Source organism: Ambystoma mexicanum, chromosome 9, assembly GCF_040938575.1.
Source record: "Ambystoma mexicanum isolate Mex_15411 chromosome 9, UKY_AmexF1_1, whole genome shotgun sequence".
Lineage (NCBI taxonomy): Eukaryota > Metazoa > Chordata > Amphibia > Caudata > Ambystomatidae > Ambystoma > Ambystoma mexicanum.
Genome location: NC_090931.1, coordinates 93,924,311 through 93,950,537, shown reverse-complemented (window position 1 = coordinate 93,950,537; position 26,227 = coordinate 93,924,311). Strand labels below are relative to the sequence as shown.

The 26,227-nt window shown below is 44.1% G+C and overlaps 1 pseudogene; it reads left to right on the top strand.

Annotated features, from left to right (window-relative positions):
* Nucleotides 1-1,466: 1,466 nt before the first annotated feature.
* On the top strand, nucleotides 1,467-15,025 carry LOC138487266 (indolethylamine N-methyltransferase-like; annotated as a pseudogene).
* The last annotated feature ends 11,202 nt before the right edge of the window (nucleotides 15,026-26,227 follow it).

Genomic DNA, 26,227 nt, shown 5'->3' with positions numbered 1-26,227 from the left:
TCAAGAGCCCTGATTGTTATATTTGTTGTCATTTTGCTCTATTTCTTCAAACTGACTTGTGTCCAACACAGCCACAGGATTGAACCAGATTAAAGGAATGAACCGAGAACTCACACACTTTGAACATGCACAGTCAAAGTGACTCACCGAAGTGTTAGGCTAATTTACTTTTTTCATAGTCTAGCAAGGGAACTGCATCCGTGATCAAGAGACAATTACGTCCGCAAGTTGGGGGAATCTTGTGAAGCACTTGACACTTTATGACACAAGCTGTTCAAAGAACGATATTGAGTGGGAGAAAACAGTAACATTGACACTTGGTGAATGATCGACTGGGGGCCCAAAACAGTAACCTCGTCCTCCCATGAGCAGAGGGTCACCCTCGCTTCTCTGGAAGAAAATGCTGTTACCTTACTTATCGAACTATAATGTACCTATACATTGTGTTTATTATTATGTTGCTGTAATTTACGATCAGAACTGAATTTTTTATTGGTGCACAAAGCGTTCCAATTTCAGTGCACTCACCTGATGATGTACCCATAAAACCCACAAAAACACCCAGACCTTATATAGTCATTCCAGTCCTGAGAAATTCTGATGGTAAAATAAATGAAATGAAAATGAATGTAATTAGCAGTGATACATACACACTTGAGGTAATGAATGAGCAGGAAAGCCGGAGACAGGGTCGGCACGAAAGGCATGAAGACTAAGCACTGACACCCACACGCACACACACACTAAATGCACAGGCCTAGTGTCAATGACCACAGAACCTCAAACGAAAGCAACAGAGAAGACGAGACTGCCTACCGAAAAAGCTTTCACAGGAGATAGTGAGAACAAACAAGGTGAAGTAAGAGGAGAGTCAACAGAAGCAGTGCTGTCAGACGCCCTGTGGAAAACAGACGCGGCCGCAGGAGGACTCTCCGCAAGGACACAAATGTTAGTAGATCTTCTACTACCAAACTTATCCAGAGTAAGAAAACTACAAGAGGAACTAAAGAACAGAACAACAGAGGCTGTACTATCCAGCACGCATAGTCCAACACGAGGGACAAGTACCAGGCCCACGATACAGCCATACACTGGGCCAACGATGGGCTGGTGGTTGATAAAGGCACTCATAGACGGCAGGAAAGGATGCAAGAAGAGAAGGAGAGAACTGCAAAACCTCCATCTACCCATCGATGCAGATAAAGAGACCTGCACCGTGGACCAGAATATCTGAGAGTCCTCCAGCAAGAAAAAGCCATACAGAGGCATTTAGGGATGTACTTATAGCAAACTACAGGAAGACACTGAGAATCAAGAGAAGCCTACATGAAGATAACAATGAACTGAATGACTACCTGGACAGCACAGCACATCTAGGGAACAACATTTGGTAACAGCACATGAAAGAAGTTGGAAGGCGACCTTCAGAAGGAGAATGCTTCATTTGTGCACTTCTACTTTACAACATGGGGAAATCCAAGATCTTCGTGGCTGTAGAAATTGATGTCCCGACAGCACATTGTCTGTCACATATAGCAATGTGCAACACCAGAGGCCAGTTCATGGGGAGGGATGCCTCATTTATATGGGCCATTAAAACAGATTACCCCGATGAAGATGATTATGTTCAGGACATTAAGACGAGAAATAGAGCTCACACTAGGAATCACGTGATCAGGTACGAAAAACCTGAAGTTAAAGGAGCAGGAATAAGATGGGAAATAAACCTGAGACTGAAAGCCCAAGGGAAAACCCCTGAAGAGGCTCAAATTTGGAAGAACAGAGGCCAAATGCAGATTTGGGGAACAGTGCTTTCCCCCCCAACGGATGGGAAGAAGGAGTGGTGATCTGCCAAGCATGGATGGTCCTTGGAGCTTGCAAGGAAGCAATAGAAAACTCACAGAGGTTTTGCAAACCTCTATGGCTGAGACTCACAAGATTACTGACACGGGATGAAGACAGAGGAGGACCCCTGCAGATAGTGCCACTGGAAAGCCTGAAATTGGGCTTCAGGAACAATGGCAGAAGAAAAATGGGAGAATCATGTTGCACATTTATACCTTCTCACGATGAGGAAAATGGAACTTTAACAGAAGCCATAGTTATGCTGACAAACCTACAGAACCAGATGATTGAAGAAACTGACGAAGTTGATGATGACAGCTGGTTTGGATCACTATTCTTGTGGGTCCCACAATGGATGGCAGACATATTCAAGTTTCTGGGAGCCCTTCTATTGATGATACTATTAGGATTTTGTGTTATCAAGATAATAATCTTGCAATGCCATAAAACTGCAAAGAAAGCCATAGGGATGAAGAAATGATTGATGTCGAGCCAGGATGGAAGCCCAGAGACCTAACTGACGAAGAAATAAAAGACTTTGTGAAGGCCAGCAAGTGCGCACCAGAAGGAACAAAGTTTCTGTATCCCAGGAAACGCAGAAATTATGAAGGAAAATATATCTATTGCAGCCCAATTGGACAATGTCAGCTAATAACATGGACTAAAGATGGACATGTGAAAACAGCAGGAAACCTGAAAGGGGTGATAAAAACATGGACACCAAAGAGACATTCCTTCAAACCATCATGTACAAACCCAGAAGACGAGGAAGAAATGGATACAGAAAAACCAAGTAAGATGAATCCCAAGGAGGAAGCAGAAGTGGTCGATGAACTGACCAGAGGAGGAGTGTAAAGGAGGTCCCAAATATGGCCTGCACTCCAGTCGCCCATTTTTAAGTACCAGGAACATTCAAACCAAGATATGTGACATACGATGAGCAAATAAACCAGCAGAGAGCTGCACTAGGGCTCTGTCCAGTGCCAATCAGATGAGCAATACCTATTGAAGCGCCAATAACCAGACAACCATGGGCAGTAAGGTATCCATTGAGACAAGCATACCAGCAAATGACAAGAAATGAAGATTGTTTAAACACTGTCCCAGAAGAAACTCAAAAGGCCTTATTGGAAAATGAATGGTGACGTCACAAGGGCCTGGACAGATGTACAGATGAAGAACGACAACCAAAAGATGACACACAAAGACGAAACACCATGGATAAGGATATCACACGCATAGAAGAAGAGACGATGTTGAAATATAAAGACACATAACTGTAAAGCAGGATGAAAGTATTCAACCAGCTAAAGCCTGTACATAGGCTTTTAACGCAAGAAGCTAAGAAAACAGTGTGGCTTGCTATGCTTAATAGAAGTATGGAGCAGCAAACGCCAACTATATATCTACCTCAAGGAAGCACATTATATAAGTGCAAGTCCACTTCATACAAAAGCAGAATTAACCCAGGTTACTAAGGGTCAAACAGGCCAGGATTCTTATTCCAGCTAAAACAAGAAGTAGACGGCCGAATCGAAACTAAGCAAGGAGCAGGCCGTGCCTGGGAAATAGAGGTCAAACCAAGAGAGGGAGGCGGACAGTAACTTCGGAGAATCGAAACTTAAGAGCAGAGCAGCCTGCCTGTGAAGGTCGAGAAAAGGGGGCCCAGGCAGGTGGCGGCCGAAAAAGAGAATTAAATGCACAAATAGAAGGAAAACTAAGCTGATTCACGGTGTGCTAACACGTGACCAGCCAAGCGCGAAGAGGTACCAACGTCTGATGTCACCAAAAGCAGCAGATAACATAACTTTTCCTGACAAGAAGCTACAGTTTTAAAGCCAACCTCAGCCAACTAATTGACACATAGCCTGAAAGTACTGATTGATGGAAGGGAGGCAGGGTGAATCTTGGGGCATACTGCATCTGGGTGACCATTCTGCATGCTGCTAATTAAAGTGGAGATTTATGCTTAGGGTTGTAGCCAGCCCAATCACAGTGGACCAAATAATCTGAGGTCCTATAGATAGTGGAACAAATGAGACGTCGTACTTTTAGTGATGTTTGCATGAGTAATGCAGAGGGAAGGGCATAGACGCCCACCCGATAAGACTTATCCATTCCTCACACTCCGTTACCATATACAGATATAGCACCTATACTTAAGTTACCTTTTCCAACCAATTGAATTGCATGACAAAATTTTGAGTGTTACATGTCAATGATGACGAATTTTGACTATAACTATTGCTGTTTGAATGAAGATTGTTGGGCGTTGAAGCGAGACGGGCCATCGCATCATTGTTCCTCCCCATGTTTCCCCGTTTGTTGTACTTGTCATTAAACAAACTTCCCTTTGCCAAACCATTGAGTTGTCTTTATTGATTGGTGTTGGAGTAAGAGAATCCTGCACCCCATCCACCTCAAGGTACAACTATCTCGTCTTAAAGTACTCGAGGACGAGCTCTGTTTTTATGGGCCAGTCAGAGGTCACTCCCCCTCGCTGTACACTTTGACCACTGGATCAACAGTCATAACCCAAATGTAGGATTTACTTTACCATACAGCAACTCAGATATGTATTTTTTTTGGTCTTTTGATCAAACATAAAGATGTCAGATTGATAGTCAGCCTATGTCAGAAAAAAAAACTAAATACAACTTTACATTTTGAAAGCTTTCGTCCCAAATTGTTGAAAGAAAATTATCTGTTCAGACAATATCTAAGGGACCAGAGAAATTGTACTGAGCTTGCAGATTTTCTGCAGAAGGTAGACCATATTTCCAACTTTTTAACAGTAAGAGGATATCCCAGAAGATTTATTCGAGATTCCATCAAAACAGTGAAGAGTCCATCCATCACTTTTTTGTTTACAGTTTGCTGCATGCATGTGACTCATGGTCAGTGTATGGTCAGGAGGCTACAACTGCTCATTTATAAAGTGGTTGATTAATGTGATGAATGTTGATTAAGACAGGACGGCAAGTGGAGGGTGCTACTGTGGAGTTTTGTTGATTTCAGGGTGGGAGATTGGGAGTTATATGTTAATCATACATGTCCACAGCCATACCCTCACTAGGCCAGTTACTAATGGCCTAACGCTTCCACCACCAGGCTACGGCTGGACTATTTAGCCTTTCAGAGAGTCTAGCACCATGGTAATTATGATCACTTTCAATCACATGTCTTCCCTCATGCTGGCACAGCTCATCATCACTCCAGAGGCTATAATGCCCACTTTTAGGGGCTTTCTGACTGGCTATGCATTGTCTCCTCAGGTGATCCTCTAGACATCATCAGACATCATCTCCTGACACTACACATACACATGTGTCATCTTGACATACTATTTATCTTGTGTAATGTGGGGGGTGGGGGTCGTTCAGAAAGAATGTTCCCTGATGCCACTCACAAGCAGACCAGGCCCAGGCACATGGGTCATAGAGCTGGAATATTTATTGCATAATTTGAGATGTTGTGGGGCAGTGACATCTTCCAGCTACAGACAAAAGATGACCCTGTTGCCGAGGTGGTCGATGGTGTGCGCTGGAAACAGGGAATGGCTTGAAGTGGGTGGCAGGAGGTGGGTGCGAAAGGGTGGAGTATCGAGTGGAGAAAGAAAGGGAGTGAGTAGCAGACATGGCTCTCCCCCCATTAAGTTTACAATGAGGGTAACATCAAATGTTTTGTATGAGGGATTCTATTAAAGATAAAAATGGATGAAAAAAATGTGGAGCAAATATGACAGTTTCTTTGGAAATTGATTTGAAGGAAATAAACAAGAGTGATGGGACTTATTGGGAAAACTAATATGAATCGTAAGCGGGCGACACACCCAAAATAAATGTAAATTGATGGGATTGTACAGGAACCAACTGGTGGTGCTCAAGATACGGCCCCTGCCCTTTACCAGGCACTTGGACCATAGCAAAAATAGTCCCTGTTTCGAAGAAGGGTGACAGGAGAAAACCTGGGAAGTATCGCTCCGATATCACTTATTGACTGTCTTGAAAAAGTGTGTGACAACATACTTCCTATGAGACTTGAGGATGGGGCATCTGTGCCTTGTTCTTAAAAGGGGGGGTTTAGACAGAATAATGACACAATCAAGCATTGCTTCTTATAATTGCTTTAATACAGAAGAATGCTGTCCAAAACAAAATTAAATGTACCTGTTGTTTGTCGATTTCCAAATGGTTTTAGACAGTGTCCGTAGGGCTATGACGTGGCAAATATTAAGGAACAGAGCTGTTCCTTGCCTTTTGCTCACTGTGATCCAATTGTTCTACAGGAATAACACAGCCAAAGTGAGATATTGTTCTAAAGGTGGATGTACCAGGGCATTTAAAATGACAAGGTTTGCAGGCAGGGGTGTGTGTTGGCCCCATGTTTAATTGTATATAAATGACCTGGCATTGCTTCATCAAGGTTTGGACTGTAACAGCCCAAAACATCGGAGGCATCCAGGTCGGTATATGACTTTATGCTGAATAAACACACACTGGAAGTGCTAGGTTCTGCAGAGATCACAGTCTTAAGGTTCATATGGTTTAGTCTGTTGCACTGGTCTGCCCCCACACCAAATCAACCAAGATATGCTTAAAGTATGATGGAGAAATAATTAGACAGGTCGACCTTTTTGACTGCTTGGGCTTGAGAGCGATGGCAAATGGCTCCTGGGTGGAACGAGCTGCCTGCTGCAAGTGCAAGCTTGCACAAAGAGTGCGGGTAACATTGAGCTGTCCATGCAGATCTGAAGGCCGGGCGGCCATGCCAACGGTGGAAGTTTATCATTTGCAGGTCTGCAATGCGATTGTGTTATGAGGACATTCTGCAAAAACATTGTTAAACTCTACAGAAAAAGTTGTTTTGACAAACATGTCGGTGCTACCCAACAATGCACCAACAGTATCCCAATATTGTGATCTTGATCTGCCGAATCTGCCCACATCTCCCGAGCAACGTCAAACAACCCACTATGACATGCCGCAGAAATTGGATAAATCAAAGTTTTGGTAACATTAACTTTGTAATTAGAAAATCTACCAAATTCCTGCAATGTCAGTAGGAGCTCAGGGTAAGACCGTTTAGGGTTTGAGACCAGAACTAGGAGAGCATCTGCATATAAAAGGACTTTTGATACACACTCTCCAAAAGGAATACTCATTATATTAGGGTTATTTCTAAGCATAATGGTGAGGGGCTCAATAAACAAATCAAAAAATAGTGGGGACAAAGGGCATCCCTGCCTTATACCTTTCGTAATTTGGAAACAATCAGATCGACTACCATTAACAGTTACAAACGCTTTAGCACCTCCATATAGGGTTCTGAACAGCCTAATGAAAAGTGGTCCACAATTTTAAGCAGAACCTGGTGTAAAAAAAACCAACTCACCCTATCAAACGCTTTCTCTGCATCGATACTAATCGCCGCATATGCATCAGATGAATGTCTCTTGAGATAAATAACATCAAGGAGCTCGCGCAAGTTATCACTACTATTCCTTCCACACACAAAACCTGTTTGGTTTCTATGAACAAGCTTTGGTAGTAAACCATTTAATCTTCCTGCAAACATTTTTGACAAAATGTTAACATCCACATTCAAGAGTGATATAGGCCGATAGTTCCCACATAATGATGGATTTTTCCCTGGTTTTGGTATGACCGTTATTAATGCTGTCTGCATTGATTCAGCAATTGCTTCATTTTCTAGCATTTCTGTATATAACTTTACAAGAAAAAGCGATAAAATCTGACTAAACGTCTTATAAAATTCTATGGGAAAACCATCTAGGCCAGGACATTTGCCAAAGCATTGATGGAATCTTGAACTTCCTCTACAGTTAAAGGCGCATCCAGGCCTAATCTTTCTTGCTTGGTAAGCCCCGACATATCTACTCTATTCAAGAAATCATTAATTTCCGTTTCAGAGACTGTTACATCATCTGTATACAACGAGGCATAATATTGCTTAAATATCTCACAAATTTCCACATTCGTTCTCCTCTTCATTCCTCTTTCATCCATAATAAAAAGCACCTGCTTATTACTCTCTCTCTGCCGTATGCAGCTTGCTAACAAAGCCCCAGATTTTTCACCGCTCTCCCAGAAAGCTTGCCTAGAATATAAAATGTGCGTTTCTGCCTTATAATGAAGCTCACACTCTAAGGCACGTTTTGCTCGAGTCATGGCCAACATGTTCTCATCACTGGGACAACCACAATAACGCACCTCACACTCTTTATAATCATCCTATAGTTCAACCCTAACCCTTTCCCGTTGACTTTTACGATAAGATGCAAAGCTTATAATTCTACCTCGCAATGTTGCCTTCAATGCATCCCAGACCGTTGTTAAAGAGCCCACTGATCGCAAATTATCATGCAAAAACAGTGATATTTCTGTTTCTAGGTGTTTCACAAACTCACAGTCCAAAAACAACTGTGTATTCAAACGCCATTGCCTTTTAGGCCTCAAACCACAATCCTCCTCTTCCAATGTCATTGTTATTGGTGCATGATCTGAAATTACAACCTCTTCAATTGAAGCATTGCAAATGTCCCCACACAAACTCCTACTAACAAGGAAAAAATCAATACGCGAAGGCGTACCATGAGCCAATGAATGAAAAGTATATTTCCTACTTTTTTCATTATAATCCCGCAAAATATCATGCAAATCCCACTTGTCAAGCAATCTTATAAGTCCTCTCCTTGCTTTTGACTCAGCATAGGAGTTAGCCTGAGTAGTCTTATCTTTAACCATATCAATTGTGGTATTGAAGTCCCCTCCAACTACAATATCCGTACAATCTAAATTAGCTAAAACTCCATCCAATTTCTCAAAGAATATATCCTGATTCACATTGGGCGCATAAATATTCAATAGTACCATGCATCTATTCTCAATATGTAGTTTTAGAGCCACATACCTCCCTTCCTGATCTACACATACAGTATCAGTTCTAGATCTTATACCCTTCTTGAAGAGAATGGACACACCACGAGAGTTACTTGCAAAATAGCTTGAAAACTCCTTTACATACAAACCATTTAAAATATATCCCACTTGATCTCCTCTTAAATGAGTCTCTTGCAAGAATACAATATCTGGTTTGTGCCTACTTATCATTGACAATACTTCCCACCGCTTAATAGGTTTATTGACACCCTTGGCATTCCAACTCATAAAAGTTATATTTACTGCCATAATCTCAGATGAATTAGATTTCTAGGGTCAGATAAGCTGCTCCTTTGGACAATCCCCTTCAACACTGAGCATACGTTCCCTTTTATACTCTGGGCTCCCAGCCTTCTCCTATACCTTTCCTTCACTCTCCCCATTTTGATAGACTACACCAACCAAGGCATTATAATCAATGATCTCTACATATAAGGAACATACTAGGAAATTAAATGAAAAAGGACAAGAAAAAAACAGAAGCAAATAAAATGACAACTAAAAAATAAACAAAACAAAACATAAAGGTTACAGGAAAGAGCATATAAAACCAAATATTGACCATTATTAACCGAACTAGACTTATTTATTCTCTCATTAAGAAACCTAAATAGAACTAAGATAACCTGCGCAGCAATAAGCCAGCAACCATACCACAACCAAACATGAATAGCAGTCCGAAGCAGTAACATGTTAATACCTAATACACCTACCCCTTATAAGTTGTATACTTTCCAATGAAACAGAGCCTTATAATATCACACACTCTATGTACAATCAACATTGCATCCATTTAAAGATCATAGTACCAAGGCAATGCAAGTAATCACATTCACTAACCTTCTCATACTTTACGTGGCATCATTTACATACCTGCATACATATTTGAACTGTCTAATTCCCCCTGTCCAAAGCCAATCACTACATTAGATTATTCATTTGCCCCTTCCTCCAAGTAATGTCTTTCTCGAAGTGTATGAATATCTTGCTTTCTACACTCTTTGAATTACTCTCCTTACACAGAACTGAAAGCCCCATAACCATTCAATTAATATTTAATTCGGAAGCTTTATAGTTAATGGATGAATAGAGCAATAAAATAAAAGGCATACAACCACATATTGAAGTTGAAAAGAGCATCAGGGCAAAAGGCCGCAGAAGACACTAACACTACAATACCCCCACAGCCCTATATTCCCCACTATATGTTATATAAGTCATCTTTAACAACTGCAGCATATAAACAGACATAACTTGAAGACAGAGCAATAGTTATTTCTCCCATTTACATTGTTTCACCAAGCTGCAAATAACATTCCTCTTGCACAATGTACCATAACATTACACCATGCATTCTAACATTCTACGCTTAAATATCGCATCCCTTTATACACTTTTGCTATTAAAGTGCACCTTCAAAGCCAAACTATAGAAGAGATTCAAACGCTAATGTGTCATGGAGTCTCACATTCCAAATGACTCTTTCCTCCAACAGAGATAAGCATTTTCAGTTTTTCCTAACATCAGCACCACAATATACTTTACTTCCACGATAACTGTATTAAAATGTGTGCAGACTGAAGAGTCGAATGTCATCCATGTCACATGCCACTTATTGTGCAGTACAGTATGTATTTCCATGACACTTAAAATAAAAGCTTCCAAACACCATAGGCTAGTATCTTGAGCTGAGCTATTATACTTCTCATGCACTTCAGCTCCTCCCCTTAATGTATCCACCCTTGCATTTTCTTTAAGGAATATATACGCCTATGAGTAACAGTACATTTCAGAATAATACTGCTCATTCTAGGAAGTAGCTGGAGAACGAATAAGGAAGCATTTCAAAATCCTGACATATGTTAAGAAACCGTTGCTTTTCTGTAAATATCTCAGTCTAATCGGACAGGATGCATTGCTGCATGCTCCCAGCCACTTCAAAAGTATGTCGCTAATACCTAACCATATATCTATACTATTTAAAAAAAAATGGCTTCCTGACACTCAACCTGGCATTTCAAGTCATTCCAGTTTCATTAATACCATTTTTCAAGTCTGCAAGTCTGTGATATTCATTTTTTTTTGTTGCTAAGAGCCAGTGTCAGAATGCTGGAACTGGTAACTGTATACTTGTACAATCATACAACATTTGGCCCTGATGCTTTCTTCCTTGTATGCGTTCATCCCTTCTAATAACGTATCTCCGCTCTTGGCTCCTTCATATTCCCTGCAGGCACACACACGAATTCAGGGGTGAAGAATACATATCACGCGTGCTTTCAAAAAAAAAACAAATCAAATCAAGGCACAACTTCAGTGATCTCCCCAGGCCGCTCCCCGTCCTCTGCAGCACTTCACCCCAACATTCTATTTTGCTTGGCATAAACGTTAGCAATTTCTCCAGTCTTGCCGCCATAAAAACTGCAACCAAGCACATGGGCCTCATTGCACGGATGGTGGTGAACCATGGCGTTATTAGCGCCATGGTTCATGCCGGTAAAATACCGGCACCGCCTTGGTGGAAAGGGGAATTACTGCCCTATTCCAAGGTTGGCGGGGCGGTAATTCCCCCTTCCACCATTTCCCTTCCCCATTCCCATTTTTGCCCCATAGGGCTCTATGGGAATGGGGAAGGCGCTAATTACGGTACCGCTAATTGCGGTACCGTAATTAGCTCCCTGGTCCCTTTGCGGTTTGGTTTTTAACGCCTGCAAAAAGCAAGCAATTGTCTTTGATAACGCCTGCAAAAAACAGGCGTTAAATTCCCCAACCCGCAAAGGGACCTCGTAGTAAGGCGGTAAGGATTTACCGGTACCGGTAAAATACCGGTACCGGTAAACCCTTACCGCCATCCATGTAATGAGGCCCCACGTCTTTATATATATGCGTTTGCCCGAACGCCACACCATTCTGCAATATGAAAAGTTCCACACTGCCCTCAGGATATGCAGTTCAGACCAGCTGTGCGGGTCTTTCATATTCCGCACAAAGAAACATCTACTAGCACGCCCAGCACTGCACTCTGCTTTCGCCCCTAACTTCCATTGGTAACACATGTAAACTACGTTCATGAACGGAGGCAGCATAGCGAATTGAATCGGTGAAGAAGTACAACACTCTGTGCAGGCTTACTTTTTTTTAAATGGAACATTGACATCTCCAGCATTACGCAGTATCCATCATATATGTAGCGTGTTCTTTGCCAATCAATCTGAGTGCCAAAGTCGTCATTCGGGCATCCAAATGAGAGGAATCTGAGCCATGTTGATTTCTCTTCTCTTCGTGTTATGTGTACTAGAGGAAAGGACCCTCAAAAACATCACACAATTCACAAACATATTTAAACATGTCGTTTTTGCAACGGCAAAATTGCAATTAAAAAATAAACACTTACATTAAACCTAACACTATTAATATTAATTAAAAATTACAAGTTGAAATTTACTTTAAACACACGACAAACAAATTCCTACTCAATACTTCTTCCTGTTGGCATGCGGCAGCTTCTCCTGGGTAGGGCTCAAGTCTCTTAGAAAGGACATTGCTTTTAGGTGATCTGAAAACAAATGTACCATACCATTCACATTAACTCTGAGAACAGCTGGATAAACCATATAATAGGCTAGTTTTTTATCTCTTGCAAGTCTTTTAGCCTCTGTAAACAATTTTCTTTGTGCCACTATTTCTTTTCTGAAGTCATTAAACAACATAATAGTGCACTTGTCACCCCATTTAAGCACACCTAGTTCCCTTGATCTTTTTAGTAGCATTTCCTTTACAGGATACCTTAAAAACCTCACCAAAAAATGCACGAGGGGATTGACCGGCAACTGGTTTTGGAGCAAGTGTACGATGTGCTCGCTCCATTTCCAAGACTTTTCCTGGGGGTAAATCCAACAGCTTTGGCAGTACTTTCTGCAAGAAGTCCATAGGTCGACGATTTTCCACTCCCTCTGGAAAACCAGTTATCCTCAAATTAGATCTTCTACAATAATTTTCTTGTTCAGAGATCCTTTTGTTCGCCATTTCCAAAAGTCCTATAAGGGTAGATACTCTTCCCTCTAAAGCCAGCAATCTGTCTTCAGATCCTGAGACCCTAGTTTCCAGCTCTTCAGTACGCATTTTAACCATAGATTGATCTTTTTTCATTTCCAATACGGTTTGCTTGATCTTTCCAATAGAGAGTACAACTCCATCCATGATTTCAGTTAGATAGTCTTCAGCAGACTGGCCTTCAGGTCTAGTTCCAAGTAGACTCTTTTCATTTCCATCTCTAACTCTCTTTGATGGCTGTGAGTCTCCATGTAGAGTATCAGAAGGCCCCTCTTCATCTTCACTCCCAGTTCTTGACATCCTGAAAGAGGGAGCATCTACCATTTCAACCGGATCTGCCATATTATGTATAAATTCTATATCAGCAAGGTTGGTTGGGTAGGAGCAGAGCTCTCAAGCTGCCATTGCTGCAACTGCCAGTTCTAGAATCACTCTGTAGAGAAAATATTTTCATTGTTGCCACTATTTGTATAATGATATATACATTTTTTTTTAAAACTTTGAAAATGTACATATAATCTGAAAAGCTTACATTTAAAGTAAGGATATGGTGTGCAAGTTAAAGTTGCTGACTTGAGAGGGTAACCACTCATTTTGAATTTGTCTAATTTTCAATAAATTAATTAATTTCTTTTTAAGAACCAGAAGGTTCATATTCTTCTCCGGCTTCAATGTTCATCCCGGCTTTCCTTTTCCAGGTAATGCAAAAGGGGGTATCCTGCTTGATATCGGCAATGGTCCCACCATACACCAGGACCTCTTGGCGTGTGAGGTCTTCAAGTAGATCATTGGTGCGGATTACACGGATCAGAGCCAGGCATATTATGAGGAGTGCCTGAACAAACGATCTGGCACTTTTGACTGGGAACACTGCATTAAGTTTTTCTGTGAACTTGAACCCAAGAGGTATTTAAAACACTCCTTAGAAAGTACTGTACTGGAAGCAAACATTTTAAACAAAATAGCATTCAAGGGTAACCACAATTACCGCATATGTTTGAGCATGCTTTTCTGCTGCTATGATAATTATGACGTTATTAAGCTATAACACCAGCCATATAGATTAAGGAATCATTGTTGCGTACAGCTGGAAAGGATCTAGGATATCAAGTCAAATCACCTTTTATTGCGCTGGGACGGCAACTGGGTCAAATTACCATGCAGGAAAAATATTGGGCTCAATGGATTTTATTGGAACTGAGTAAACATACCAATATGGCTTTGAATACACAAAACTATCTGCAGGGAAACTTTAAAACCACTTAGTGTTGTCCCTATCATAGGTGTTAATTAGTTTAAATATACAAACAACCTTAGTAATTGAATATCGTGTATGTTGAATTCTCATAATAAAAACCTTTTAAAAATAAAAAATAAATAAATATACAAACAACACCAAAAGTATCTTTCCCGCAAAAATAATAACTTTGCACTCAAGCAATCATTTAAGTTAGAATTCAGATCAAAAACACAGAAATTATTAACTTAAACATGGCCGCCGCATAAAAGCCATTCCCAGGAGAAAGAGTCTCTTTTTCTCTTGCCAGGATCAGCATCAATTTCCATCCATGCCTGTAATGAATAGGTGCTACCATTCCAATCTACAGAGACCTGTCTCAGAAACCAAACACAGCCGCCTTGACCAGTGCACTATGATAGAACTGGCACCTATCTTTTGCTTTTTTGGCAATTCAGCATATATCCTTTTATGTTCTTTTCTTCAGTGACAAAGAGGCAAAAAAGCGAGAGAAACTGATAAGAACAGTCGAAAAGACTGTAAAATGTGATTTGACCAAAAAGTGACCCCATGGCGCCGCTAGTCCTTCCCAAGGTGGGCTGCATCATCACCATCGGAGCCTTGGGAAGTGCATGCAAAAACCTAGACGCCTTTCACAGGGTTTTGTGAAACATATCAAACCTGTAAAAACTAGGGGGGTACCTCATTATTCTAGAGGTCTTGGAGTGCACCTTCTTCCTGATTGGGGGGGAAATGGTTCTCCTGCCTAACACTGGATGAGGCCTTCCTGAGGCAAGCGGTTCCAGCAGAAGTCTTTGAGCTTCAAGATTTTGAAGTGAAGATCAGAGAGTGTGATGCGGAAGGCTTTGGATCGTTCAACTACACTTCCTGCGCGTTTCTCCGTGCGCGCAAGGAAAAGGATATTTAAGGTTTAATGCTGAGTCCTAAAATCCCAGGATCGGGAAAAATTATCTGAAATGAAATTACTTCTTGGTAACTGAAGTGCATAAGAAAAGCACACATTTTGGCAGAATAGGGATTTTACGTTAGATTCTAATTAAACAATGATACGTGCATAACAGAACCCCAAGGAGGGAACCCAGGAGGACTTGAAAATGATTGCTCGAAAACGATAAGTTTTGAGTTGTCTTCTGCTTTAATTGAAAAAGAAAAAAAAAACACAATTAGCCAAAGATTCTTATTTCTACAATTCTGCACAATTTTGTGCACAATTTGGATTTATTTAAAATACATTTCTAATTTAAAATACATATCAAGCGCATGCACAGTTTAGTTTTTTAAACATTCTACCCGACAAAAATTAAATATACTGATTACTTGTAACCTGCATGGGAGGTATCTGCAAGAAAAACACAACTTCAACACAGATGGAGTTATTACCAAACTACTAGCCTATGCTTCTTCCCACATTCCTCTGGGAATGCCGGAAATGTAAAGGTTTTAATTTAAGCTCATATTCGTGGCAGTATTTTTTAAACGGCATAATGTTAAGGGCCAACTTATATCACTAACTTACACAACAGCAGATTGTGAGCCCAGTTCTCTTGCACAGCAATAGAGGATTGGTTCCTGGAGGATCAAGCAGATGGTGGTGGATTTATCAATGATTGCCGGGGTCAATAACATGTCCCTGATGCAGAGGTGGTGGTGAGGGGTGGGCAAAACGTTCCTCGCCAAAGCGATATTAGCAAACCTTCCCTTATATTTCACTTTTTATCTTTTTGCAGAAAAATATTGAGAAGGAATTTTTCTCAGTGCAAACTCCAAATATTTTGCATCTTGCTGGAATGTCCACGATTTACTAATTTTGCAGCAAGTGTATCCATATAATTGCCACCAAACATTTGCGACACTACAAATGATTTGCACGGCTTGCATACATTTTCTGTGAAGAATTCGGATAGATGGGAAGGTTTTTCATTCATTTCCTCAACAGGCCTGTGGAACAGATACAAATACTTTTGCCCGTCCTTACCCATGGACACATATTTCGTCCCTCCTTCTTCGATCTCCATGGTCTCCTTCACTATCACCCGGGTGTCTCCTTCCCCTCTCCTCCTCCTTCTCACCTCAACCTCCTCCATCTTCAAACTTCAATGGACCTTTTTCCTCTGACCTCCCCTTCTTTTTCACCACAACCATGTCTGTCCTTCTCCCAGTAACATTCCCTTTCTGCTAAATCTCAGCCTCCTCTGTCCCTCTCCATCCAAGGTTCCCTTTCTGGCTCACAACAACCTCCTCTGTCCTCCATCCAAGGCTCCCTTTCTACTCTATCTCAGCCTCCTATCTCCTGCTCCATCCAAGGTTCCCTAGCTGCTCCACATCAGACTACTCTGTCCTTCTTCATCCAATGGTACCTGTCTGCTTCAATACAAAATCCCCTTTCCTCCTCCATCCAAGACTCCCTTTTAGCTTCACCACAACTCTCACTGTCCTTCTTAATCCAAGGTTCCCTTTCTGCTTCACCACAACCCCCTCTGTCCTTCTCCATCCAAAGTTCCCTTATTGCTCCACACCCTCCTCCTCTGTCCTTCTCCATCCAAGGTTCCCCTTCTTTACCTCAGCTTTCAATGTCCTTCTCCATCCAAGTTTCCTTTTCTGTTTCATCACAACCTCCTCTGTCCTCCATCCCAGGTTCCCTTCCTGCTCCACCACAACCTCCTCTGTCATTCTCCATCCAAGGGTCCCTTTCTGCTCCACCTCAGCCTCCTCTGTCCTTCTCCATAAAAGGTTCCGTTTCTGCTCCACCACAAGCCCCTCAGTCATTTCACCTCCAAGGATCCCTTTCTGTCCCACCTCAGCCTACTCGGTCCTTCTCCATCCGGAGTCCCTTTCTGCTCCACCACAGCCCCCTCTATCCTTCTCCATCCAAGATTCCCTTTCTGCTTCACCACAACCTTCTCTGTTCTCCTCCATCCAAAGTTCCCTTATTGCTCCACATCCTCCTCCTCTGTCCTTCTCCATCCAAGTGTCATGATGCCCGCTCCCGGGGAGCCGGTTCAAGCCCTGAGTCCCCGAAAGCGGACATCCAGTCCCCAAGGAAAGACCCAGCAACCCCATATAGGGGCCCTTTGGACCGTGTCCTGGCGCCATAGGTGCCAGGCTCATTATGGGAGTGCTTGGGTGCACTTACCTGATGCAGACCATGCTGCAGGATCCCGGCCTCCTTGAGGCCTGAACGGAACTACTTTACCTGTGGGACTAATTTACCATCCGGGTGTGGTCAGGGAAGGATACATGCCTGATTGGAGGAAGGATACATACCTGGAACTTCTTCCAAGGCTATTTAAACCCCACCCGAACAGCCACATGTGCTTCGCATTGTTCTGCATCTAGCAGCTGGACGCTCACCGTGTCTGCTCCTGCATCCTAACTTCTGCCACGCCTGCCAGCATCCTGGATCACCTGCAAAGGAAGAGAAGAAGAGAACAGAAGAAGGAAAAGTCCTTACCTGCTACAAAATCCGCATCCCGGAGACATCTCGCCGACAATCCTGAAAGGGAAGACTTTTATTTAAAAGCTCATCGCGTCGATCGCTGCAGAGCCGCATTCCACTCACCTTTACAGTGCGCCTCCATGTTCAGCAGCGATCATCCGGATTCGCAGTCACGCCCCAGCGCCTAGGGAGAAAAAGGCAAGAACAAAAGGTGAGAGAGAGAAGGGAATAAGGAAAGCTAAATCTCCATGTTAAGACTTACCTGTTGATTCATTCCCTTTTCATTTCGGGTCCGCGCCGCATCCTGGCATTTCCGGACCCCGGCCCCTAAGGGGAAAAAAGGACATCAGCGTTAATGAGCGAATGAAAAGACATTACCAAAAAATGCTCTCTAAAGACTTACCTGATTTCTACAAGGATTTCACCTCTCATCTCGGGTCGGTGCCTGTTCCCCGGCATTCCGTACGCCGGCCCCTGTGGGGAAAAAGACACTAGCATTAGTACATTAATGCATGGACACAAGGGGAACCTCTTATCAAAAAACTTGCCTGGAAGCCAAGCAAGTTTGGTTCTCACCAATCCGAAAATCCAGTGAAGTAACTGGACACCAACGCGCCCCTGCATCAGAAGCAGGATGGAGAGCTCGTCCTTCCAGACCCTAAGGTGAGATGCTACGGGGAATCACAGAAGGGTTTCGAGGAGGGTGAGAGGGGAAAGTGGGAGGCCGATTGCATTACCCCACAGACAGTTAATCCCCTATTTTCGCCTACAGAAGGATACTTCTGCGAGCCAGACAAGACAGATTTGGGGGCCCGGTCCAGTCCGTCTTCCGAACCCTGCGCATCACCTTAGAAGAGGTCACAGCAGCGCCAACCAGGCCAGCGCCTACGTGGGAGTCAGGTGAGCGTTACAGAACGCGAAGCCTTCCTACAAATTCCCACCGAGGCGCTATGGAAAGTTCTGATACTGATCAGTTGGCCCAATTACTGGGGGAATTACGGGCCGAAGTACATGCCGCTCGTCAAGAGACTAATGCCCTCAGGAGGGAATTAATAATATCAAAGGAAAGAACTGATGACCTGGCCAGACAGCTTTTGCAAGGTCAAGCTGGGCAAACTCCTCTACCCGGTTCCGGAGGGAACCCCGCTCCTGTGGTTTCCAGTAACCCTGTGCAGATTAATCTACCCGGAAACATGCCACTGGCCTCACCCGAACGCTTTGCTGGGGACCCCAAACGATTCGCCGTATTCATGAATCAGTGTCGTTTGCACTTCCTATGCAGACCTGGGGCCTTCCCTAATGATCAGACCAAGGTAGCCTTTGTATTGTCATATCTCAGCGGCTGCGCTGCCGATTGGTCAGTTCCACTGGTTACTCAAGATGACCCGATTCTCTGTGATTTTCAAGGGTTTCAAGCAAGCATGGAAAGGTTATTTGCTCGACACTCTCAGGGGCAGGCTCTGGATGACGAACTTCTATCCCTGCGACAGGGCAATCAGGACCTCCTATCCTATATTGCAACCTTTAATAGACTAATTGTGGAAACGGGATGGCCAGAGGATAAAAGAGTCACGTTGTTTTATCGAGGCCTACGCAGAGAACTTAAAGATGTCTTGGCCCAAGTTGTAAATCCGCCCCAAAAATGCACAGAGTATATAGACTTAGTGGTCCAATTGGATCACAGACTTCAAAACAGAAAAGCAGATCGGTCCAGGTTTGAGACCCGGGTGTTGGTCAAGACCCATGCTAATCCCAAGGGAGTTGATGTCTCTGAGCCTATGCAAATTGGAGGGATTAAAGGACCCTTAACTCAAAAGGAACATGAAAGGAGGCGGCAGTTAAAATTATGTCTTTATTGTGGGAATTCTGGACACTTTCTATGAGATTGCCCAGCAAAACCGCCCCGAAAGGCGGTAGGAGCCGCTGATAAAAACCATGAAGACTTTGTTTCAGGAAACGACTCCGCCCGACAAGCGTAGGGGTCCGCTTGCCAAGCTTGAAAACTAACTCTCAGACCTCGCATTTCATTGTGCCAATGGTTCTCGTAGATCCAGAACAGCCTAAGCGGTTGCATGCAATAAAGGCATACATCGATAGTGGGGCTATTGGAAACTATGTGGATCGTGAATTGGTCTCTAGGATTAACCTCCCTCTCCGTCCTAAAACCAGCAAAGATGTCATCACCACAGTCGATGGAACTGAAATTGCCTCTGGACCGGTAACACATTCCACTACTGAGGTGACTCTTATTGGTCCCGACGGCCATCGGGAGGGTGTAGTGTTTGATGTAATCAAGGCTCCACAGTTTCAGGTTATTCTTGGAATCCCTTGGTTAGAGACACATAATCCCCAAATTGATTGGCGAGCTAAGAGAATAACCTTCCCGGATTGTACACAAACCTGCTACCCAGAAAACCTGAAGATTAATATAGCATCTGTAACCTCTGCCTCCATGCAACTACCTCTCGAATACCAAGACTTTCAGGACGTCTTCCAAAAGGAACAGGCCAACACGTTACCTCCTCACAGATCATACGATTGCCAAATCGATCTGGTGCCCGGTGCACAACCCCCTTGTAGCAGGATTTATGCCCTTACCGAACCTGAGAACCTGCATTTGAGACAATATTTGGATCAAATCCTAGCTAATGGTTTTATTTGCCCGTCAAAGTCCCCGGCATCCTCGGCTTTGTTCTTCGTGCCCAAAAAAGAAGGCGACCTTAGAACTTGTATCGATTACCGCGCATTGAACCAGATAACGGTTAAAAACCGTTATCCTCTGCCTCTGATCCCTGAACTCCTTGACCAGGTGAAGGACGGTTGCATATACACCAAGTTAGATCTCCGGGGGGCTTATCATCTGGTACGAGTTAAAGAAGGCGACAAATGGAAAACTGCCTTCCGTACTAAATACGGATTATTCGAGTACCATGTGATGCCTTTCGGATTGTGTAACGCGCCGGCTGCCTTCCAATACTTAATGAATGATGTCCTTCGGGAACTCATCGATGTTTGTGTTGTCGTATATATCGATGACATTCTGGTGTACTCCTCTTCGAAATCTGATCACAGAAAACACGTCAGGGCAGTACTTGAAAAACTGCACCAACACAAACTATTTGCTAAATTGGAGAAATGTGTTTTCCATACCACAGAAGTCGAGTTTCTAGGTTTCATCCTAACACCCAAAGGAGTCCGAATGGACTCAAGAAAAGTGGATGCCATCCTCAAATGGCCATCAACTAGCTCTGTAAAAGGGGTTCAAAGTATGCTCGGCTTTGCCAATTTCTATCGCAGGTTTATCCCAGAATTTTCACGCATGGTACAACCCATTACTGCACTCTTGAGGAAAAATAAACGTTTTGAATGGTCTGAAGAAGCCGAGCAGGCCTTTCAGGATTTAAAAGCTAAGTTTACCTCCGCACCTATATTGAAACACCCGCGTCCAGATCTCCCTTATGTCATCGAGACTGACGCATCCAGCCTAGCCATGAGAGCTGTCCTGTCCCAAAGAGATCCTGACACCAACCAACTGCATCCCGTAGCATTTTGGTCCAGAAAATACTCAGCACCTGAGGTTAATTATGCAATCACTGACAAAGAACTGTTAGCCATTAAGTCCGCTTTTAAAGCCTGGCGGCATTATCTGCTTGGCGCTCGACATACCATCACAGTGATCACTGATCACCGGCATTTACAGTATTTGAAAACCGCCAAGGCTCAGTCATCACGGTAGCTCCGATGGGCTTTGTTTTTCGCTGAATTTGATTTCGTGATTACCTATCGACCTGGCTGCAAGAATGGCAAAGCAGACGCCTTATCCCGAATTGGAATGGGAGAATCTGATACAAACTCAGAACCAGTAACAATAATTCCCGAACAGAGGATTCTAGGCATGACTTTGTTACAGACGCTAGAAGACATTCAAGCCAGAGTGAAACAACTCCTGGACCCTACAACCTTACAGGATTGGATACAAAAGGGATCAGACTTTACCATAGATAATGGTTTACCTAATTTCCGAGGACGCTTATTCCTGCCACATAAGGAATTACACAAACTAGTTATTTCCGGTTATCATGCTACATTAATAGAGGGAGACCCCGGTATTGCCAAGACAGAGGAAAAGGTGAAACGCCAATTTTGGTGGCCCTCTTGGCGAAAAGATGATAAATCTTTTGTGATGTCCTGTGGTGTTTGCGCCCAAAATAAAAGTCAAAAGAAAAGACCAGCCGGCCTCCTTCAACCTGTAGACATACCGCCAGCACCCTGGCACACCCTATCAATGGATTTTATTACGGACCTGCCTCCTTGTTCGGGGTACAATACTATTCTGGTAATTGTGGATTTGTTTTCCAAAATGGCCCACTTTATTCCTTTGAAAGGTTTACCTTCAGCTTCTGTCCTAGCCAAAGAATTCCTCGAAAATATTGTTCGGCTACATGGATTCCCATCTATACTAATCTCTGACCGGGGAAGCCAATTAATTTCCCACTTCTGGCGCAAATGTTGTCAAATGGCGCAGATCGACGTAAGATTATCGACCAGTCACCACCCTCAGACCGATGGTCAGACCGAGAGGACAAATCAGACCCTTGAGCAGTACTTACTGTGTATGTTACAGCAATTTGAAAGCAACTGGAAAGACATTCTTTGGATAGCCGAATACGCATATAATAATTCGGTACACTCTGGAACTGGCCACAGTCCTTTTTATACTTTGTTTGGGCATCACCCTCGAACCTCAAACCTTGACTCACCTCAGAATCTCGGAATGCCTGCAGTAGAACATCTGCATTCTCCAATTACCCAAGCCTTCAAAGAGGCAACTACGCATTTACAACAAGCCAAGAGAAAATACAAGGAGAATGCTGATCTACATCGGAGTGAAGCACCTCATTATCAGATTGGGGATCAAGTGTGGTTAGCTACCAGACATTTACCACTCAAAGGGCCTCGAACTTTTAACCCAAAATATCTGGGACCTTATTCTATTACGGCAATAATTAACCCAGTGGCTGTTAAACTTGATTTACCAGCTAGTATGCGAATTCACCCTGTTTTTCATGTGTCACTTCTGAAACCAGTGGTACCCGGAACCCGACTACTCAAACCTCCAGAACCTATTCTAATAGATGGGGAGCCCGAATTCGAAGTGAAGAACATTTTAGACTCAAAAATGTTTAGGTCAAAACTGTTCTACCTAATTGATTGGAAGGGGTACAGACCTCAGGAGAGGTCGTGGGAACCCAGCGACCATGTGCATGCACCTCGATTAGTCAGGAAATTCTACCGACTCTTCCCAGACAAACCAAAACCCCCGGAGGGAACAACCTTGGGAGGGGCCTTGGGGGGGAGTGCTGTCATGATGCCCGCTCCCGGGGAGCCGGTTCAAGCCCTGCGTCCCCGAAAGCGGACATCCAGTCCCCAAGGAAAGCCCCAGCAACCCCATATAGGGGCCCTTTGGACAGTGTCCTGGCGCCTATGGCGCCAAGCTCATAAAAGACATCAGTCCTGGTGCCATAGGCGCCAGGCTCATTATGGGAGTGCTTGGGTGCACTTACCTGATGCAGACCATGCTGCAGGATCCCAGCCTCCTTGAGGCCTGAACGGAACTACTTTACCTGTGGGACTAATTTACCATCCGGGTGTGGTCGGGTAAGGATACATACCTGATTGGAGGAAGGATACATACCTGGAACTTCTTCCAAGGCTATTTAAACCCCACCCGAACAGCCACACATGCTTCGTGTTGTTCTGCATCTAGCAGCTGGACGCTCACCGTGTCTGCTCCTGCATCCTGACTTCTGCCACGCCTGCCAGCATCCTGGATCACCTGCAAAGGAAGAGAAGAAGAGAACAGAAGAAGGAAAGTCCTTACCTGCTACAAAATCCGCATCCCGGAGACATCTCGTCGACAATCCTGAAAAGGAAGACTTTTATTTAAAAGCTCATCGCGTCGATCGCTGCAGCGCCGCATTCCACTCACCTTTACAGGGCGCCTCCATGTTCAGCAGCGATCATCCGGATTCGCAGTCACGCCCCAGCGCCTAGGGAGAAAAAGGCAAGAACAAAAGGTGAGAGAGAGAAGGGAATAAGGAAAGCTAAATCTCCATGTTAAGACTTACCTGTTGATTCATTCCCTCTTCATTTCGGGTCCGCGCCGCATCCTGGCATTTCCGGACCCCGGCCCCTAAGGGGGAAAAAAGGACATCAGCGTTAATGAGCGAATGAAAAGACATTACCAAAAAACGCTCATTAAAGACTTACCTGATTTCTACAAGGATTTCACCTCTCATCTCGGGTCGGTGCCTGTTCCCCGGCATTCCGTACCCCGGCCCCTATGGGGAAAAAGACACTACCATTAGTACATTAATGCATGGACACAAGGGGAACCTCTTATCAAAAAACTTACCTGGAAGCCAAGCAAGTTTGGTTCTCACCAATCCGAAAATCCAGTGAAGTAACTGGATACCAACGTGCCCCTGCATCAGAAGCAGGATGGAGAGCTCGTGCTTTCAGACCCTAAGGTGAGACGCTACGGGGAATCACAGAAGGGTTTCGAGGAGGGTGAGAGGGGAAAGTGGGAGGCCGATTGCATTACCCCGCAGACAGTTAATCCCCTATTTTCGCCTACAGAAGGATACTTCTGCGAGCCAGACAAGCTAGATTTGGGGGCCTGGTCCAGTCCGTCTTCCGAACCCTGCGCATCATCTTAGAAGAGGTCACAGCAGCGCGAACCAGGCCAGCGCCTCCGTGGGAGTCAGGTGAGCGTTACACCAAGGTTCTCTTTCTTCTCTACCTCCTCTTCCTATGTCCTTCTCCATCCAAGTTTCCTTTTCTGGTTCATCACAACCTCCTCTGTCCTCCATCCAAGGTTCCCTTTCTGGACCACCTCCCCCTCCCCTGTCCTTCTTCATCCTAGGTTCCCTTCCTGCTCCACCACAACCTCCTGTGTCATTCTCCATCCATGGTTCCCTTTCTGCTCCACCAGAACCCCCTCTGTCATTCTCCATCCAATGATCCCTTTGTGTCCCACCTCAGCCTCCTCTGTGCTTCTCCATCCAAGCGTCCTTCTCTGCTTCACCACTACCTCCTCTGTCCTACTCCATGCACAGTCCCCTTGTTGCCCCACATCAGCCTCCCCTGCCCTTCTCCATGCAAGGTTCCCTTTCATCTCTTCCTCAGCCTCCTATGACCTTCTCTATCCAAGGTTCCCTTTCTGCCACACCACAGCCCCCTCTGTAATTCTCCATCCAAGGTTCCCTTTCTGCTCCACCTCAGCCTCATCTCTCACTTGCCCTTGAACCTCCCCCTTCTGCTCGACTTCAGCCTCCTCTGCTCTTCTCCCTCTAACCCCCTCCTTTGCCTCCACTTCACCACCAACCACTTCTGATGCTCCACTGCCATCCTGAATCCTGCATCCAAGTCAGCACTTCTATCTGCCTGTGACAATGAGTACAGCATATAGGTTGACGCAGCAGTATGTTATGTAAGTTCTATTAAGAGGCAATTTATACATGTATGGTCTTGGCGTATTATGGCAGGTCGACACTGAGAAAAGAGGCGCGCATTGTCTCGTCAGACGCAGTAACCGGCCCATTGTGTAAGACGGAGTAGAACAACTGTAAATCAGTACATTGGCTCAGGGGGCGTTGAATAGATTCCTGAAAGAGGATGTTGTTAAACGAGAGACCTGTATTGCTTTTGGAGTCTGCAGAGCCATTCTCATATTTGCAGAATTTAACTTAATGGCTGCGGTTTAAGGTATTACCGCTTTTGGAGTGACACACTGGTGGAAGGACAGCATATGGCTCACATTGCATACACGCCCACCTCTGGGGAGGAATCATGGGGTTAAAGCGAGCTACTGGTGACTGTTATTTAATTTTTTCCATGCCCGGATTTGTGACACGGTTATGCATTCTTGGGTGTGAGATGGTTAGACTTCACTTTTCACGATAGAAGCATGTGCACTTAGTGTGATTATAAAGTGTGAAGCACTGTACAATAATAGGAGTCTGGGTCTGTAGTAGCCGGCAGACTGCCACCAAACTTCCACAAATGGGCAATTACCGGGTCATTACGGCCCTGCCCGACCCGGTAATTGCCCTTTCGCGGGCGCCAGAATGGAATGCTCCCCATTCCCATTGAGCCCCATAAGGCTCAATGCGAATGGGGTGGTCGGATGTCACCGTTATAAACGGTGCCGGTGCATGTGACATGCTGTGCTTGTGGGTGCCGCTCTGCCCTCCAGGTCACACCTGGCGGGCAGACAGGCACCCGCGAGCACAACTCGAAGTTTGCTGGTCCGGGAACTACGGTACCGGCAAGCTTACCAGTACCATAGTTCCTGGAAAGGCAAACTTATAATGTGGTCCCATCTGTTTATTGTTGTGCGTTTTATTTTTTCAACAGTATGGACCCCTGAAAAAGATGATGAGTACAGTCATTGATTTTGTCATAGAAACCAGTTACTTGTTGCTAGATGTGGCCAAGGAAGGAGTGGGCCTATTCAACACTAGTTCAACATAGTTCAGCATGCCATACATACAGACATATGGGGCCTCAATACGAGGCTGGCGGCCGCGGAATGAACGGTGCCGGTAAGGGACCGGCACTGTTCATTCCGGACCGCCACATTACGAAGTCTGCAACGGGTCCCGCTTTGGA